At 43.2% G+C, this 18,584-nt stretch overlaps 1 long non-coding RNA gene across 1 annotated transcript in view; it reads left to right on the top strand.

Annotated features, from left to right (window-relative positions):
- The first annotated feature begins 2,332 nt into the window (after positions 1-2,332).
- LOC128833625 (uncharacterized) overlaps positions 2,333-18,584 on the top strand; it is a 116,001-nt gene continuing 99,749 nt past the window's right edge. Inside the window, exon 1 of the long non-coding RNA XR_008444306.1 lies at positions 2,333-2,479. This is a non-coding gene — a long non-coding RNA (uncharacterized LOC128833625). The remainder of the gene's footprint in view (positions 2,480-18,584) is intronic.

The following is an 18,584-nucleotide window of genomic DNA, read 5'->3' as shown; positions in this document are numbered from 1 at the left end:
TCCCAACTTTTTCATTTAGTTTGCTAGTGACAGGAGAATGAAGCACAGAAACTGTTCTCTTGAACACAAAGGGAAAGGGTCAGTCAAGGGTCCCCTTTTGAGTCCAGAGAATGTGGTGGAGGCTCTTATCCAATCAGTGGTGTAGAGGATGTTAGTGTAACTGGGAAGTTGGTGTCCATTGGTAGGTGACACTACATGTCTTTCTGCAGCTAAGACTAGCAAGCCAGGTCCTGAGGATTCCTCTGGTGGAAGAGTAGTTCCTGCACTGCCTTCCATCCTGGCCTCCAGCATAGCGGGCATGGCCAAGGAAAAGGAATGTGGCTGGGAAACTAGTACATCCAGCCAATCCCCAGCTGCTATGACTGCCACTAAGGACTGCTACTAGCTGGTGCAACGTAAAGTAGCCCCGGGGACTATTTAGGGGCTAGTGGACTAAGGACCAGGGTAGTAAAGTTGTCTTGCAAACATTTTTTGTTCTGTTTTATTAGACGTCTGGAAAAGTTTTACCATATTGTTGCCATCCTTTATTTTATTTGTATTTAAATAGTGATAGGGTTCTTTCTTCTGCACAAGATACAGAAGAAGACCCAAGCCAAGGGATTCACAATCTATTTGCTGTCTTTTCATTGACAAGTTGACAGGATTTCAACTTTGCATTCAGATGTTAGGGGGCTCTTGGTGATATTCAGATTTTCACACAGCCTTTCTCCTCTAAATTTGAATTCTGCTTCAGGAATTCAACTCTGCCTTGCCAATAGGAAACATGTCTATTCTGGCCCAGCTGAAGCGAAGCCCCTTCTATGACATCGATGTCATGTCTTGCTGGGACAATGTGTTGACATTTGTAGGCTCAGACAGGTGTAGCCGAATCCTGTTCCCCAGCTTGGATTTGCTCCCTCCAAGAAGTGAGTCCCTGTGGTTGTTTTCAAAGCTCCAGTCTCAATTACAAAGATCTATTTGACTAAACTAGTCTCTTACGAAACTGCAAATCAAACTTCACAAGTTGCCTCTAGGGACTAACTCCTCTGAACGGGTGAGTCCAAGATAAATGCAGCATTTCTGTGGAAGATGCAGCTTGATTGCATTTTTAAAGTGATGGGACTCTACATACGATATAGTATGTAATATATACTAGAAAGAAAATGAAGCTATAATCTGCCTATACACCTGCTAATGGATTTTAATAACATCGTGGTAATGACTGATGCTCTAATGGTTTTGTGATATCAATAGAAGCCTGAGCTACTGGAGGCGTGAATCTTTATTCATAGCTTTTTCTGATGTACTAAATACTTTCTAAATACTTGAAAGACACCATACTTTTAGGGAGTGGTAAAATATTATATGATTTAAATAAGTAAATACCCTCTGCCACCCTATGTTTTCCCCCTTATGGAAAAGTCTTACAAAATCTAACAAACAAAACCAAAAAGTTGCGTTTATTATTTATTAGAGTAGTGCCTGGAGGGCCTAATTGGAGATCGTGGCTCTAGTGTGCTAAGAACTGTAAACACAAACAGAGTGTATGTTTGAACTTGTGGTAGGGACTTTTTTTTTTAATCTGAAACATGAGCAATAAGAAAATACAGATAAATGTAATGACTACACAACATATGGAACATGTCTGAAGTACAGGCTCTGTTCATTCCACAGAAATTACTCTAAAATCTAGAGAATGTAATAGATCAGTTTGTTTTTACATAGGGCTGTGTGTGTTTTTTTTTTTTTAACTATCCAATAGAGTTCTAAAGTGGGGATCTGATTCTCCATTAAATTCTATAGAACAATTATAATTTTGTTTCGGTCAGATTCTGTAGGACATTTCCATAGGGGAAGGTGGTGTGTGACTGTGATAACAACTAGAAGGTCCAATCAGATCCTGGTTTTGAAGGGGAACTGTGCTTTGGCAGGCTGTGTTCAGGAGACCTCCATCACAGCATTAGGATGTCTAAAGAGCTCCAGGACAGGAGTGTTTAAAGATCTGCAGCGAGGTGTACTGGCAGAGCTACAGCTAGGTGGGGAACTGATGGAGAGTCTATCAGCACAATACTAGGTTGCAACAGGCGCTTAGTACTTCACCACCATCATCTCATCAAATCTGCTCAAAAATTTACTACAAACCAGGCCAAATCAACAATCACAATTTAAAAAAAATATCCTCTGCAAAATGTTATTTTTCAATCTTGGCTTGCACTTCATAAATCCCTGTCTGCAGCTTCTGCTTTGTCTCCATATTCATATCCGAGTGCTGTCATATTTGCTGGTTTTCTTAAGAATTGTGCTGCTGGTGTTCAGACAATTCACTGCTGCCATGATGGTGGCATCGCTGCAGGGCGGTTGTGCTGTGTTTGCAGTGACAGAGCCTGATGTTCAAAGCTTGGCTTCATCCAGTTGCTTTAATGGGATAGCAAGTGAATGCCTGCCTGCAAGCTACAGCAGCCATGATGCCAAGTCTGCTAAGGAAGCCTGCATTTCAGAGGTGAGAGCTCCCTTTCCTGTCTCATTAGGTGGTAGAATTTGCTACTTTGGCTTCACTTGAACTGTGTTGCAGTCCAGTCTTGCCCACACCTTTTCTGGTTTTACCTGAATCATTGGCATTCTTCCTCTCTGTATTTGAGACTCCAATTAGGATATTGGATTGAAAAGGAGCCTAGAAGATACAGCAGGCACACCACAGTCTAAATCAACCCTGATTAGAGATGAACAATTTCTTTCTCCTTCTTTATTGAGGCATTGTCTGTCTGTGAACATTAGCATTTTATCCGCTTATAAGATGCCAGCCACAATTGAATATTCTTTTGAAATTGGGGTTTTATTGTTAAAAACCACTTGTATTTTTAGATTTCTGAATGTTTATTTTCTTTTCTTTTTCTCTCTTTTTACTTGATGCAATTGATCTTAGCTCCTTGTTTCTGATTTCTAGCATCTGTGTCAGGGAGCAGAGCGAGCGACAGAAATAGAATGTCAGATCTTTGCTCAGTTGGTAGGGAATTTGTTCTTTGCTGTGGTGAAGAAGATGACAGCTACAGAAATGGTGGTGAGAATGAGTGAGGGGAAAACCCAGCCAGGCTGTCATTCCAAGACACTGCTGTGGCAGAAACCGGGTGCGCTACAGCACTATAAAGCGTTAGAAAGTGGATAAAAAATTTCACACATTTCCCCCCAAATAAAATTCTATTCATGCACACACAAATATGAATCTGATCTCAGTTTCCTTGAGTCTCTAGCTGTCCTGAGCTAGCTAGCTTGCTTCCGCCCTGCTGCTGCTCTCCCCCTCTTCTCACAGGCAAACCAGGAATTAGCTACCTATTAAACCTCCCTCCTTTTGAGCTCCTATTGACTGATTACCGGTAAGTCTTACTGCCTGACTATTCACAGCTACATAACTGGATGGCTCCATCTATTTTTGAACCAGGGAGCATTTGCTGGGGATGGGTGATTGGTTGCTGGGTCAGTGTGGGCTCATTCCACTCTAACAAATCCTTCCTGTACCTAGGCACAGAGGGCCAAATGAAAGATGTAACTGCTTTTTCCTTCATACGTGGAATTTTTATTTTATATGGGTCTTCTGGGGTGATTGTCTTTCTTTTAAGAAAGGGTGCATTTGAAAAATCAGCTGTAGTGCTACAGACATGTGAGGTCAGGGACCTTTCTTCAAAAGAGTTCAGTCTCTAAGGCCCTAGTGCTGCAAAGACATACACACCATGCTTAACTGCAAGCTTTGGAGTAGTCATACTGCCTTCAGAAGGACTATTCATGTGAGTGAAGTTACTCACATGTTTAAAAGGGTTTGTAGGATTGAGGCTTAAGGACTTGAACTACCACTGATGAGCTACAGGAGGCAGGGGTGCTAGAATTGGGGGTCGGGGGGACAGCAGGCCATGGCCCCATCACTTTTTACCGTTTGCAAGGGCGAGCAACAGGAGGGAGGGGACAGAGAGGAGCGAGCTGGGGCGGGGCCTTGAGAGAATGGGCGGGATGAGGGTGGGGCCTCGGGGGAATGGGCAGAGCCCGGGCAGGGTCTCAGGGAGAAGTGTGTGTGTGTGTGTGTGTGTGTGAAACCATGGTTCGGGCACTGGGGGCCTCCCCTCTTTTAGGAAGCTTTTGCCTCTCCTGGGCCTTGCAAGCCCCTTGTTAACAAAGCTTTTTCTTTATTTAAAAAAGGCTTTTGGTCCTTGTGCTTAGAAAGATTGCCTTGGAAATGTCAACTGATTGTAGGGGTGAAAGGAACCAGCAGTTGGTCAGCACATCTGCAGCAGGAGGCTGGGTGGAACCTTATGGTCACTTATGCAAAATGACTTTAAGTTTGGTGTGTACCCCAAAGAACATCATGCTGACATGCCACAAAATTCTTAGCCTGGCCCCGTACATAGTCGCACAGGAATGATAGATGGGACTTCAATGGTTACTTTTTTGCAGTGGGCATCTTTATGGGCTTTATCACCAGAGTATCTGAGCGTCGCATCATCTCTACAGTGTCCTTAATCTTAAAACAGACTGTTAGATAGGGAAGCATCATTATCCTCATTTCTTAAATGCGGGATTGAGACACTGCTTGCCTTGTCCCAGGTAGAGTGTGACAGAACAGGGAACTGAGCCCAGCTCTTCTGAGTACCAGGCCTGAACCGCTACACTGTCAAGAAGTACTAAGCCTGGCTTTGCTGCTTAAAATGCTCAGCCTTACAACGAGCCAGTTGTACCATACTCAGGCCAGCAGGAGAGGAGCAGGGATGTGGCTAGGGGAGGACAACAGAGTTTGAATGGTTTGGTTTTTGGGGGAATGGTTAGAGGGCAGCATCCTTGGAGGGGAGGAGGACAGCATGGCTTGTGGGGAAACATGGCTTGAGAGTAGAGGGATTAATGTTGGTGGATGGGCTTGTTGGAGGAAAAGCCTGTTCATCTCTCTTGTTGCATGGTCCCAGATTTCATTTGGGAAACTTATTCACTCTATTTTTGTGTCCACCACCAGTGCATATAGGAGTGCATGTGGGATGAACTGTCCTCAGCTTCCTCCTGCAGCAGCATACGAGGGAGAGATGGTGAGGAAATGGCTACGGTGTTGCTGCATTTGACTGGGAATCCTGCAGCTACAGAAACCCAACTCTCTCCTCCCCAGTGCCTGCCCACCCAGACCCAGTATGGAGTTTGGAGAACCTGGGCATATAAAAAACTGCTCCACTTAGGGGGTGGCAAAAGAACGCTTTACCTAGGGAGTGTCCTAAGTATTGCTGACAGAGGCAGAAGCTCCTCCAAGGAACACCACATTAAAATTTTGGCAGCACATTGCTGGATCCTGCAAGGCAAGCAGCTCCTGCCAGGTACAGAGCACCCTTGGAGCATTTCCTCCAGTAGACAATATAAAGAGTAGAGCTAAGTGAACAAGGAATAATTATTCTGCAAACATAGTCTGTCTCTGCTCACAGGAAAAACTATAAGCAGATCACGATTTCTTCAAATGCATTCTTTATTCATATTTATTTAATTTTTATTGCATTGATTGATCATGAATGCTCCAAACTGGAGCTGTATTATTTAGTTGACAGGTTGGATAAAATCTTCTGATGTGAAAATGTGAATGTCTGAATTGAGAATTCACTTTCTGTGAACACTTGTGTATGTGACTTTGAAATTTTCCCCCAGAAAACTCAAAGGCTTGAATGTTTGCAGAAGGCAAATACAAGGATCGTGACTGTGGTGGTAGCAAGTTCAATTAAAAATTCCGACTAATGGCAATTTTGTTTTTCTGTACATTTGCCCAGTTCTAATACTGGCAAAGCAGTGGGGTAGAGATTCAACACAAGGCTATTTTCTCGCCTATTTTAAAAACTTATTTTAACATTTACTGGGAGGAGCGGGGGGGAGGGGATTTTAACTCTTTCTTATATCCACCCCTTCTTTACCATCCCTCTTTGGATTCTTTTCTTCTTTATGCCTTCTTGACCCAGCATAACTATTCCACCATAGCCCTCTTTGTAGCTCTCATCTTGACTTCTTCAACAACGCTTAATTGTCATCAGGTCCTTTCCTCTCTCTTACCACACTTTTTCCCCCATGTGCTGTTACATCCCCAAGCGCAAAATGAGAAAATATTTCTGAATAGCTGACCTATCATTTTGTATTAAACTTCTGAGTCAGCTCCTGAAATCCTATTTACTTGGTAGTATCTAGGTATACTCTCCATAGTATCTAGGTGCCTCCTAAATATTTAAAAGTAGAAGGAATCTCTCTCTCTCTCTCTCCTCCTCAGTCTGCAGGAGAAGTTGTTTAATTACTTTATACACCTCTACCCCGATATAATGCGACCTGATATAACACGAATTTGGATATAACGCAGTAAAGCAGTGCTCTGGGGGGGAGGGGAGGGCCTGTGCACTCCGGTGGATCAAAGCAAGTTCAATATAACGCAGTTTCACCTATAATGCGTAAGATTTTTTTTGGCTCCTGAGGTCAGCGTTATATCGGGGTAGAGGTGTCGTTCATATTGCTTTTTTGTTTTTTAGTGGGTGAGTGGGCAGTGTACAAAGGACTTCCTGAGGAAGAGCCAAGTCAAAGAGGTGAGGTGTGTTTTTTATTTGTTTTTGTTTGGTTGGTTTTTTTTAAATATATTTGTGTTTAGTTGCGAGGGAGAGTTCCACGGTCTACGTCCGGCTCTTGGGACAGAAAACGCAGTTTCTGCAAAATCAAAATCTTCTGCAGGCAAACGTTGTATGTTTTGCTCAAAAATTTCACGCGGGAAGCAGCTTGACCTGCTTGAGACAAACGAGTGTGAATGCAGACTTTCAGTTCAGTTATAACCATGTAATTATAGTGACCAGTTCTGTCAAACTTTGTGGACAAGGCCTTAGATTGTGAGCCTTCTGAGGCAGGGACTCTCTCTTGCAGTATGTGCATACACGCATACAATGACTAGCACAGTGGGGTCTCGTTGCCTGTCTGAGGAGCTCTCCCAATATAAATAAGATCACTACTACTTGTACTGGTAGCTTTGAGGGGAAACTGCTTTTAAAGGCTTGGCTACCTAAACATGCTCAGGCTTGTCTCATGAAAAGCTTTGGAACAAAAGCCCATCTTAGCTGTTGCTAAGGGAGACAAACATGGGTGAGGCACGGGCTAAGGCTCATGGAGAAGCAGCCGAAAAGGGATGGTGCAGCTTAGTGTCTGCTGAGAAAGTGGAGTGCAAGGATTGTGTCAGGTATAGGAATTGGGAGTACTTCTTCAAATCGTTTAGGAGCCATATAGCAGGCCCTCCAGTCCTCTGGAAAATAGAGGTTTGCAATGGAAAAACTGGCAGAGTTGGTTACATCAGCAACAGGCACACAGGATAATTGAGAAAACTGGCACTCACCGAAAGCTGAACTGCAAACTTTCTCCTTGATCAAGGAGAGTTTAATACATCTCTGCTTCAGGTACTTTCCCTTCAATGACAGAAATCCATCCTGATTCTAAACTGTGTAACATATGTCATTACTTTCCCATCCCACACCCTATACCTACACACTGATGAGGACACATTCATTCAAATCACCAGTGAGGGTAGCTCTACTATACTCCATGGCATGGCCATGCATGCATGAGCAATGTCCAAACAAGTTTACAAAGCCCTGTTTCCCTGGTCAAGCTGTGTAATACCCTCTGAAAGTCCCTAAGTCAAGGAAGAAAGGAGGAGGGAAGGTGGGAGGGTTACTCATGTTTCACAAGTCCGCAAACCGCAGCCAGACTCAAAACTGCTTAAGCCTGGGCTGACTACAAAAGGAATTCAATATTCCATTCTCCAGAGTGAATGACTCTGATCAAAGCAACCACTTCTGAAAAGACACATTCTCTCCTTTCCGTTCCCCAGTTGCAAACTTGTCTTTAGACAGGATCATCCAATGATCTTTCAAACTGCAAATCTTCATTTCCTTGAACCAGAACATCCCTCGGCCTTGCCCCTGACACCCTCCTGAATTAATAATGATTTTTATTAAGGGGCAAATCCTACCTTAATCTTACTGCAGACATCCTCTGGCAGCTATGGAACAAAGTATGGTTCCATTGTGCAGGGAAGGAAGAGGTCTGGAATCTCACAGCCCTGGGCAAGTGGTCTCTACCCCTGGTGCTTTACAGAGCTCTGCTGTTCACACTGAGCATGTGGGGAGCTGGTGGATCTATCACTGCATGGATCTTCTGGGAATTTCCTCCTGTCCTTGTAGAACACAGTATAGGAGCCACAACTGCTGCTGCAGCTTAGAGATTGCATTAGTGGTTGTGGCTCAGTTCAGCAGCTATTCTGTGGTCCCTGTGGAGGATTCCTGCCTGTCTCACGAGTGCCCACAGCACTGGTTACTTGGGATGTGTCCTGGGAAGTGGGTGTGGCCCTCAATGTGTATCATCTCTCCCGGAAAGATTTTACATGCAAAACACTAACAGCTAAAACAATAAAAGCATGAAACTGCATCAGATCAAATAGCCAAAATTATAGCTAACATCTGAGACAAAACCACTTTTCATTTAGCTCTCTGGGGACACTATACTTTTTGTTTGAGGCCTATTATTGACAAAGTACAAGTTCTAAAATTATAATAATTAAAATGGTGATTATAAGTGTCAAGGATTGTACTTTTTTTTAATAGCTGGGAACAATCTGTTCATTATTAAAGCCAAAACTTGGCTTGAAATTCACATCAGTAAAAAAGAAAAGAGGATTAATTGGAGTGCAGAGCACATGCCTGTCCATTGAGCCTCTCTCTGTAATAGACATGACCTTTCATAGTTTGTCACTAAAAAGGAGGATAGCCTTGTGGTAAAGGGAGAAGCTTGAAAATAAGCTGGAGGTATAGAGCTACTCAGTTTTTGTGGACATTCTGGTGAACTTTAGCATTAATCTATCATGTTACAAACACCAACTGGTTGGTCACTGCAGCTCCTCCTCAGAGATGGGCATGGGAGTTGCATATTATGCCCATTTTACAGATGGGGAAATGGAGGAAGAGTTCAAAGAAGTCTACAGAGGGCATTGGTGATAAGGCAGGAATCCTTTGGTCTCAATTCTATCCTTAGTTCACTACACCAGATCACGCATCTCATCGTGGAGCTGTTTTTCCCCTCACCCAGCACTCATGGAAAGAGGTCACACCTGCTGCTAGGCAGAGAAGCTGGTTCAGCTACAGACAGCTGGCTGGGATAAAACTGCTAATGGAGTGGTGGTCCTAATGGCAGCAGCAGCCACAGCCTAGGTGGTGCTGTGAATTGGTCTGTTATCACAAAGGGCTGAGGGACCAGTGGCTGCAAGTTTTCACAGGACCCAAGGGCCAGACTTGGATAACAGGAGGCGAGGGGGAGGAATCAAGACTAACCCGAGCAGAGGTGATGGTGGTGGGCAGAGGAAAGTATTTGGGAAGTCTAGGAGTACTCTTGGCGTCCTTGCTGATGATGAGTATCGTGTTGCAATGGCTATGGGTAATGCTTTCTACCATCTCCAGTTGGATAGGAGGCTGTCCCATCCTGGTGAACAAAGACCTGGCCTCAGTTATTTATGCCTTTGTAACCTCTTGGCTGAACTACAGCAATGTGACGCACCTGGGCATGAAATCTTCAGCGCTTAGGAAACTCAAACTAATACAAAATGCTGCAGTATGTCTCCTCAGCAACACAGGCTCCAGTGAGCATGTCACTTCTGTCCTCTGCTCTTTACTCTGGCTTCCCACAGAGTTTCAAATCACGTTCAAAGTCTCCACTCTTATCTTCAAACAGCTCCATGGTCTTGGCCCAAGATACCTAACAGACAATTTAAAGCTCCAGGACAAAGACAATGATCAACAACTTCCCTCTTCTAGCATGATGAAACTCTCAACAATGAGAGTAAAGCTTATCTGGGCAGGTGAGACAGCATCTTCTCCGAGGGTGGTTTGAGACTGTGGCATGTACTCCCTCCAGGACTATCCCAAACCTCACCACTTTCCATACAAGTGCAAGGTGCATTTCTTTGACTAGGCCTTCTCTAGAGAAACCACATAGCAACAGGTATATTGAACAAATCCCCATCAAAACAGGACATTCCACTCTAGATGCCTCTCTGGGGTGAGGTTGAGAGAACAGACGTGTGACATGTGCAGTCACATTGCTTAATGCACTGCAGGAAGGTGCTCGAATATTTATGGTGATGAGTGTGGTATAAAAATCTATAATCTTCATGGGGAAAAAATCAGTGGCGCAAACATCCAAACCTTGATTGGCTTTATGTTTTCAAGGCAATCCTTGTAATAAAGAAGGGTTATAATCGCACTCTGCTTGTTCTGTTTTACAGGGTAAATGAAAGTTGATTTCAGCTCTAGCTTTGGACGCCTGTCCAAAACTGTGGAAGAGGGAGGAGGGAACTCACAGTGTAGGCTACCAGGGCCCCATCTGTCTGGTCTGGGAGTTGCTGTTTGTCCCTGCATTGATCATACCAATAGCTGAGAGGAAGCGGCTGGGGAGCAGCCGGGAAATGGAGAAAGAAGGGGCGGGGGAAGGAAAGGGAATTGGAGAAATGTTGATAAATTCTATTTAGTGAATAGCACAATACGTGTAGCAGCACAATGGCCTTTTCTGCAGGCAGATTATCCCAGCCAGAGTCTTTGCTATATTAAAAAGAGGGGGAAAAAATAGAGCGCCAAAGAAAAGGAAAGGCGGGCTGTACAGCAGCAATCAATGCTGCCCTTTGTGCTGCCTGACATTTGAGGGACTTGTTATCAATGATTGCTGGCTGCTTTATCTAAATGTATCTCCCCAGCTGCCAGGCACAGCACTGATAGGCAGCAGAACGTGCTGATGGCCCCAGCCGATAGCGTGTCCGCCCAATTCACCCGCCTGCCTTCCTGTCAGGTGCTTGATGGCTTCTGTCATTCCACTGCTGACATGCGTTTGCCTAGCTCAATAAAGGAGGTGGGGGGACATTTCCCACTCCTGTTCCTCCTCTTCCACTTCGGTCACGTCTTTGTCTTTTTTTTTTTTAAAGGAAAAAAGACAAAAGGCCAAACTTAACAAACAAACAAGAAGCTGAAGGGGGAATGAGTTGGAGAAAGAGGGAAAATTCACTTTATTTTTTGTTTGTCAGGCAACAGCTTTGTCATCTGCTGCTCTGGCAGAAATTGCTTTGCTCGCTTTCCCTCTCTCTCCCCCTGGTTACTGCAGAAGAGTGATAAGACTAATCTACTGCTTGGCTGTTAGCTTGTCTTTATTGTGGAAAATGCCTCTCTTTAATATTGTATATATAATATATACTCTGTATAAATACACACCCCATTCTGGGGGTATAGGGGTAGAGGGTAGTGAGTGCATGTAGAATAGGAGTTAGTTGCTGCAGTTTCCTAAATTGTGGTGCATGGGGGGGCGGAACCCTCAAACAGTCTTTGCTGGAAAGTAGTTGCTTTTAAGAGTGCAAGCTGGGTCAAAGGAGCTAAGCATTTGCTAAGAAAGTAGCCAATTACTGACAGCTCTTAAAGCACAGAGGCCCTTGGTTGTCTATGGCCTCTTATTTGAAGAGACAACTTAAATTATTACTTCTGCTGCTAAAAAGGTTTTGAGGTTTGCATGGAAATGTCCGCTAATAGGCTTGCATGGATATTTACTCTTGCTTAGTGACAACGAATCCATTTAAAAAATACAATATGGGCAAAGTTTTAACACTTCTCTAACAATAAGCTTTCTGCTGTTGTCTTCTTCAGGGAATCGTGCCATCTTTAAATTGAGTATTGAAAAAACGCAACATATAAAGTAACCAGAGGCTAATTCAGCAATCACTATTAACTGGTTGGCTTTTAATGAGTCTTCATCAAATCTGAAGTTAATTACATAGAAAGAACAGGAGTACTTGTGGCACCTTAGAGACTAACAAATTTATTAGAGCATAAGCTTTCGTGGGCTACAGCATCCGAAGAAGTGGGCTGTAGCCCACGAAAGCTTATGCTCTAATAAATTTGTTTGTCTCTAAGGTGCCACAAGTACTCCTGTTCTTTTTGAGGATACAGACTAACACGGCTGCTACCCTGAAACCTTAATTACATAGAGCTCTCATAATATGGAATGTCAGGAGGTCAGGCTATGGTCTCACCTGTCTCAGATGTTAAATATTTTCTGTTTAATTTACACACTTACAAACAGGGACCTGATTCTGCAAACTTGCGTGCGTTTGCTCATGTTGAACTCCACAGGGCTACTCACATGAATAAATGTTGCTGGATTATGGTCTATGTCTAATAACATAAAACTATGATGAGCCAAAGGTATATAATTAAAATATAGGTATATAATTAAAATAAAGGTACATAAAAAGGTTTCTTGCAGTAGTCTTTTCTTTGCTTTTTGTTCTGGGTTGTGATGTGTCTACTTGGACTCTTTTTCGGCTTATGGTACTTGTACAGTACTGGGTAAACGGATGCGTTGGATCAAATTCTGAAATCCTTCATCAGTGTTTCCTCAGTACTTCCTCAAGAAGGTTGTTGCCTGAGTGAGGACTGAGTAACTAAGTATGGATTTCAGGATTTAGCCCTACATAAATAAACAGTAATGATAATCAAAAGAGCCAATTCTCAGAAAAGCAGACGTGTAGAAGAGCTATTCCAGTCAGTGAAGGAACTAGAGCTAAAGGTCAGAAATCAGTGTGTGTTGAATGTAGTAAAAATAAAGGTATTAATAAAAAGTAAAATTGGTCTTTTTAAAATGGGACAATGCTATAAAACTTCAAGCGTCAAAGTCAAGGACATCTGTGAATTAGGGGGCATAATGTCTCTAAGGATACCTTGATGAGATTCTGAATAAAAAGACACAGCATTTAAAAAAAATAGACAGCCAAGACTTTAAAATATAACACCACCATTTGCTTATTAATTCTAGCTTTTATCTAAGGCAAGGGATCAGCTGAAGGCAAGAGGAAGAAATTTCATTGCTAATGGAAAACTAGGAAGAGCTAACATAAGTTATGGAGAGTGAAATAAAATGGGAGAGGGGGTGTCCTGTCTAATTTCATCATAAGACCAAATTGAGAGAGAGGCAGTTTTAACTACTACTATTAGTTGCCACTGAATCCATTTGGGTTGTCCTTTGATCAGACGCAACGAATATAGTGTGTTCTTCTACACCCTTCCCGTTCCCGTACACCCACGCCTGCACAGATAGTTCCAGCCAGAGCCTACGCTCAGACATGCACACGGCATAACCTTCTAGAGAATTTGTTTCTGTGGAGCCAATGAGCATTAGGAAGCCAATTCCTCCCAAGAGCACGTTTATATCCATCTAAAATTCATTTCAGCTGAAATATTTATGATTTTTTTTGTGGTGGTGGTGGGGGTGTGTGTGTGAAGGGATGGACTGAGTTGAGCTTGGTCAGATCAAGTTAGCTGCTGCAGGCAGTGCTGATAGAAGCAGTAAACTCTATCTGTCCCTCCCCCCTCAGACTTAAATGAGCATTTATTCCAATCCCTTTCTTAACGTTGTAACATAATTCATTAGGACAGTCATAATGAGCTGATAATTAGTCTGGTGGGAGGGGGTGAGTAGAGGAAACAGAAATGCTAGACAGAGAGAAAGTCAAGCAGGCTGGGGCATCTTAAAGAGCCCTGAGAGAGCTTTTTGTCAACAAAATGGATCAGGCTTGCAGGCAGTAAAACTTTCAAATGACCTTCATGTCAAAATATTAGGCTGCTATTTTTTGCTAGATGGTAGTTTCATAAACATAAAAAGCACACACATCATTCAGCGAGCCATAAAATTTGTCTCAAAGATGTGGCATACTTCCCCCCCCCCCTTTTTTTAAAAAAGCTAATACAGCCTCCAAATATGGAGGCGGGGGATATGACATCTAATATCACAGCCTTCCACTTAGCCTGAAAATGATATTTACAGCAGGCTTGCCTTTGTTCTCTGGGTTGTGTGTGTGATTTTTTTTTTTTAAAGGAAGCAGTAAATTATATACATTGCTATATAAATAGATAGATCCGGGAGGTAGATATAAACCCATGGAGAAATTTCACATATTCCATTCAGGAAAATTACCCATTGAGGTTTACAGTTTATGGTGAAAGCTAGAAAATGACAACCATGTTGATATTCTGTAATTTAGAAGATAGATATGATATGATTATCATAAAGAAGGAGGTCTTCCCTGAATGAATGAAACATCAAAACAATCTGCAGTAGGTGTTCTCCCTCAGAAGTCCTCTCTTCCCAAGGAGAATCTTCAATACAGGAGGACAGAGGGTTGAATGTACACTGTCTAAAATTACCGGAAATAGAAATGTATTACTGAAAACTTTAACTGCTTTGGTATTGCACTTGTCTTTAGGCTCCCTCCCTGTCTGTCCTTATCTAACAAGTCCCAGAGCTGTGGGCCTCATGTAACTTGAACTAGCAAAGGACTGATAAGACATCACTGAAGTTGAACCATAAAAAGATGTGTAAGCAGCAGCAAATACAAGGATGACTAGCCAATTTAATGAAAGTAGAACTAAGTAGGTAGCCAGGAGACAGAAAAGTTGGCTTACTGATAAATTGTGTTTAATTACTTGTTTTTCCACTATGACATAAGGAATTATTAAACTGTTCTCTCTCTCCACCTCCAGCCTCCTTGCCTGTCTTTTCCATTTGAATACCTAATCTCTTTACCACTAGAAGTCAATGCACTGATGCTCACAGCAACACTCTTAGGTGATTTTTGGCAGCAAGGCAGTAAACCTTTAGACCATGTTTACACTTGAAATAGCCCTGATTTCAGCCACAGGTGAGCAGCAGTGTGTGTCCGTGCAGTAGTGCTGACCACTAATTCTAGGCAAAGGCAAGCCAGGGAGTGCAATGATTGAACTAATCTATGTTTAGCCCTCCTTGCTAGCCACCAGTGGGTGAATCAGGGCTATTCCTGAGCGTAGACCTGGCATGAACTGTATAAAATGTTTTACAACACAACCAAAATATCAAACTCCTTTGGTTTCAGAACGTCTTTCTAGTCCAGTACCTAATCAGGCCAAATTTTCACTAGGGCTTGCAAGCCTTTTGGGTTAGGCTGTCCAAGGGTTGCCAGCCCTGGGGAAATACCCAGCCACTGGCCGCCCTGGCCCCCTCACCTAAGCCCTAGAGACAGCCCCCTACCATTCTCTCCCCAGCACCCCTGCCTCCTTCTCCCTGCTGGCAAGCCTGGGGTCCAGCCCGCTCTGGCTCCCCAGCACCAAGAGGAGCCACTGTGGTTTTGGCAGGCGTGAGGGCCTAGCATGCAAAGTGGGAGCTAGATGTCAGATGCACTCCCAGCCATGTGATGTGTGTGGTAGTTACAAGATCACTGTGTGGCCATGCAGCATACAAGGAATGTTGGTCCAAAGTGTGTGTGTGTGTGTTTGTATGTGTGTGTGGGAAATATGTCAATCTTTTCACTGGCAAGCAGAACAAAAACCATCCAGGCTGTCCCCAGTTTCGAATGAACCTGAGTTAGTTTACATTTTCACTTCCAAACTTGTGTGGATGTTCACAGTAATGGCAAAAAGTGCTTGCCTCCAGGGTGTTTTGCAATGTTTTGGAGTGAAAAAACTAACTGCAATGGAACTCAGCAGTTTTGTCTGAATTTTGCTTTAAGGTTTGAGGGTCCCCCCCCCAAATATTAAATTCAAAACTTAGGCTAGGATAAAGTGAGGCATGGCACCCCATCTGGACCCAAACAGGAGAAGAGGTTTACGTGAATCTCATCGAGGTTTAGACCCTCTTTTTCCCACAGTTCTAATTACGGGTGATTTGGAAAATTAAACAATGTAGCTGGCACAGTTTTTCCAGGAAAGTGTCTGTTTTTAAGTACTGTCACAGTTGAGTGCTGCCAAAAAAGCTGAATATGGATCTCAATGACCTCTAATGAACATGCAGTTTAGTACACATTTTTTAAAATGGGGAACCACCATGCAGTTATAGCAGACAGACCGACTTAGACTAGATTTGATCAATTTAGAAAGAGGCAAAACTCTGACATTGCATTCAAGTGACATTGGATCATGCTGGCTGGCTAGATCAAGACTATTGATAAAACTCTCCTTTTATTTTTCTAGTCCTTCACTGAGAGACAGCCATTTGTTTCCATCTCCCCAAAAGGTAACAGTTAAGAACCTCTAGAAACCAAACCCACCCCTGATGCCATAATACTAATTAAATACTTAATAAAGGGCATGTAACTGATCGCTAGAATGCAGGGCACATGCCTGCATTTTAACATCTTGTGCCACATTCTTATAATTTATTAAAAATGTTAAAATGTTTTTTTAATTACATTGAATTGTTGTAGTGTAGTTAGAGTTGGGAGTTTCCATTGTGTGAATGACCATTTGCTTCTCTCTTTGTGCAACTGTCCGAGCTGTATGTGTGGATTGAGGGTAGAATATAATTATAGGAAAGGCTGGTAGCAGTGCCTATTAAGGTTGCCTGACACGTCTCATGATAAGATCCTGTTTTCAGTTGCTTATAACATGGACAAACCTTAATCGTTTGAGCTGAAATTTTCCATGCTGGCTGTCTGCCTGAGACCGAATTTTACTTCTGTAGTTTCAGCCAAAATGGTTCAGCTGTTTGATAATGAAGCTAGGGGGGAAATGACATTGTTTTGCCCATGTTGAAACATTCTGATGATCTTTTCTTTGAGATGCTCTAGTCTCCCCCCCCTGTGCCCCCCACCATATGCTTTGGAGCAGGGGCTAGAAATTTGGTAGGGGAGTGATCTTTGCGTCAGGGAAAAGCCTTTTGCTATCCCTGTGGAAAATCTGCCCAAATTTGGCCAAGTTATAAGTCTTTGGGAAAAAAAACACAGTTTATACACACCCAGAAGAGACCTGTAAGACTGCAGGTAAATATCTCGATTCCATCTGCACAGAACATGCTCCATCCTGGGGCTACGTGGTTGTGAGCAGAGGTTGACCTGCAATTGCAGCTCTGGGTTGCTGCAGGCTGGGCACCAGAACTGAAAGCAGGGAGTCTCTCCTGGGCTGTTGATGACCCCTGCTGGGCCCAGGAAATATGGAGGAGGTAGCTGCCTGATTTGAAAGCAGAGAGGACAAGACCTGGAATGGGGAAGTGGGTGGAGGGAGTAGATTGGGGGAAAAGAGCCTGGGGGTGTGGGATATTGGGACTAGAGACTGTGAAGGGAAAGAAGGAAACTAGGACTGGAAGTTGGGGTGGGTGTGGAAACTGGGACTAGGGTTGGGGAGAGGAAGAGAGAAAGAGAGTGGACAAGGAACTGGGAGGAGAGGAACTGAACTGGCTGGGCAAGGAGACTGGGAATGTGATGGGGACTATGGAGGGGCAAAAAGACTGGGTCTGGGATGAGAAACCTGAAGGATGGAAGTTGTAACTGCACAGGCAAGGAGAATAGGACGGGGATGAGGAGCCAAGGGTGGGGAAGAGAGAGGACAGATAGAGGGTCAAGTTTTGAGGGAATGGGCAAAAGTATCTGCCTACTAGAGCATGTTCCCCTCCGGTGCCTGGAATGGAACCCAGGATTCCCAAGTCTCACCATTCTGCTGCTGTCAGCAAATATGTGTGAAACGCATTGGCACAGTGTTCTATCCCCATCTAGCCCTGGTCCATGTACAGGATGAGAACCCATTACTGCTATCCGTTACTCCATTAGCTTAAGTGACAGAGGTTTGTGTGGTGAATCTAAAGGTTCCAGCTCTGATGATGACCAATGTGGGTGTCAGTGATATTCCACGATGGATTTTTTTGGGAGGTGGGAGTTGTTAGTTTACTTTATTTCTCTCCTCTCTCTCGTGCGCAAAAGAACACCAATGCTTGACTTTGCACCTTAATAAAAAGTTAGGAAGTCCCAGAATTAAAGTTGCCTTAAGGATGATCTGATGGTTAAGACAGCTGAATCTTGGAGAACTGGTTTCTATCCCTGCCTCTGCCACAGAGTCTCTATGATGTTAGGTGTCAGTCACTTAAACCAAAATTTTCATATGTGGTCACTAATTGTATGTTCCTTGTTTCCTGTGTGCTGAACTTGAGACACTTGGGTTCTGATTTGCAGAAGAGCTAAGCAATCACAACTGCAAGTGAAGTCAATAGGAGCTGTGCACAGTGCACTGAACATATAGTGCTATAAATCTGCTAAGGACTCTGAGAAACAGGTCTTAGATGTCTCAAAGTGGACATGCAAACTTATTAAATGCTTAACAATTTTGGCTTTAATATCTTTGTGTCTCAGTTCTCCATCTGTAAAGTGGGGATAATACCACTCTTTCACCTCACAGGGGTGTTGTGAAATTAAATTCATTAATTTTTGTGAAGCACTTGGATTTTCTGAGAGCACAGTTGAAATGTCCATGAGAAAATTAATAATTTTGTATTCAGGGCAGGATTTGGATGGTATGTTAAATAAGACCTGGGGCTACATACTGAATGACATGGTCACATGTCTTTGGATACCATTCAACTGAATGAAGCAGGGATCCAGCAGGAAAAAAATACTTCATGGTCATGTGTAATTAAAGACTATAGCATGATGCATTCTAACAAGGGAATAAAGTTAAGATTATGTGGGTGGCCTTATCTTTGTCATTTTCAGACCAAGAAAAACAACTTTGCTTCTGCAGGGTGGTGTATAG

This window comes from Malaclemys terrapin, chromosome 3 (assembly GCF_027887155.1).
Source record: "Malaclemys terrapin pileata isolate rMalTer1 chromosome 3, rMalTer1.hap1, whole genome shotgun sequence".
Lineage (NCBI taxonomy): Eukaryota > Metazoa > Chordata > Testudines > Emydidae > Malaclemys > Malaclemys terrapin.
Note: the sequence above shows the minus strand (reverse complement) of the source record. Positions and strands in the feature narration are given on the sequence as shown.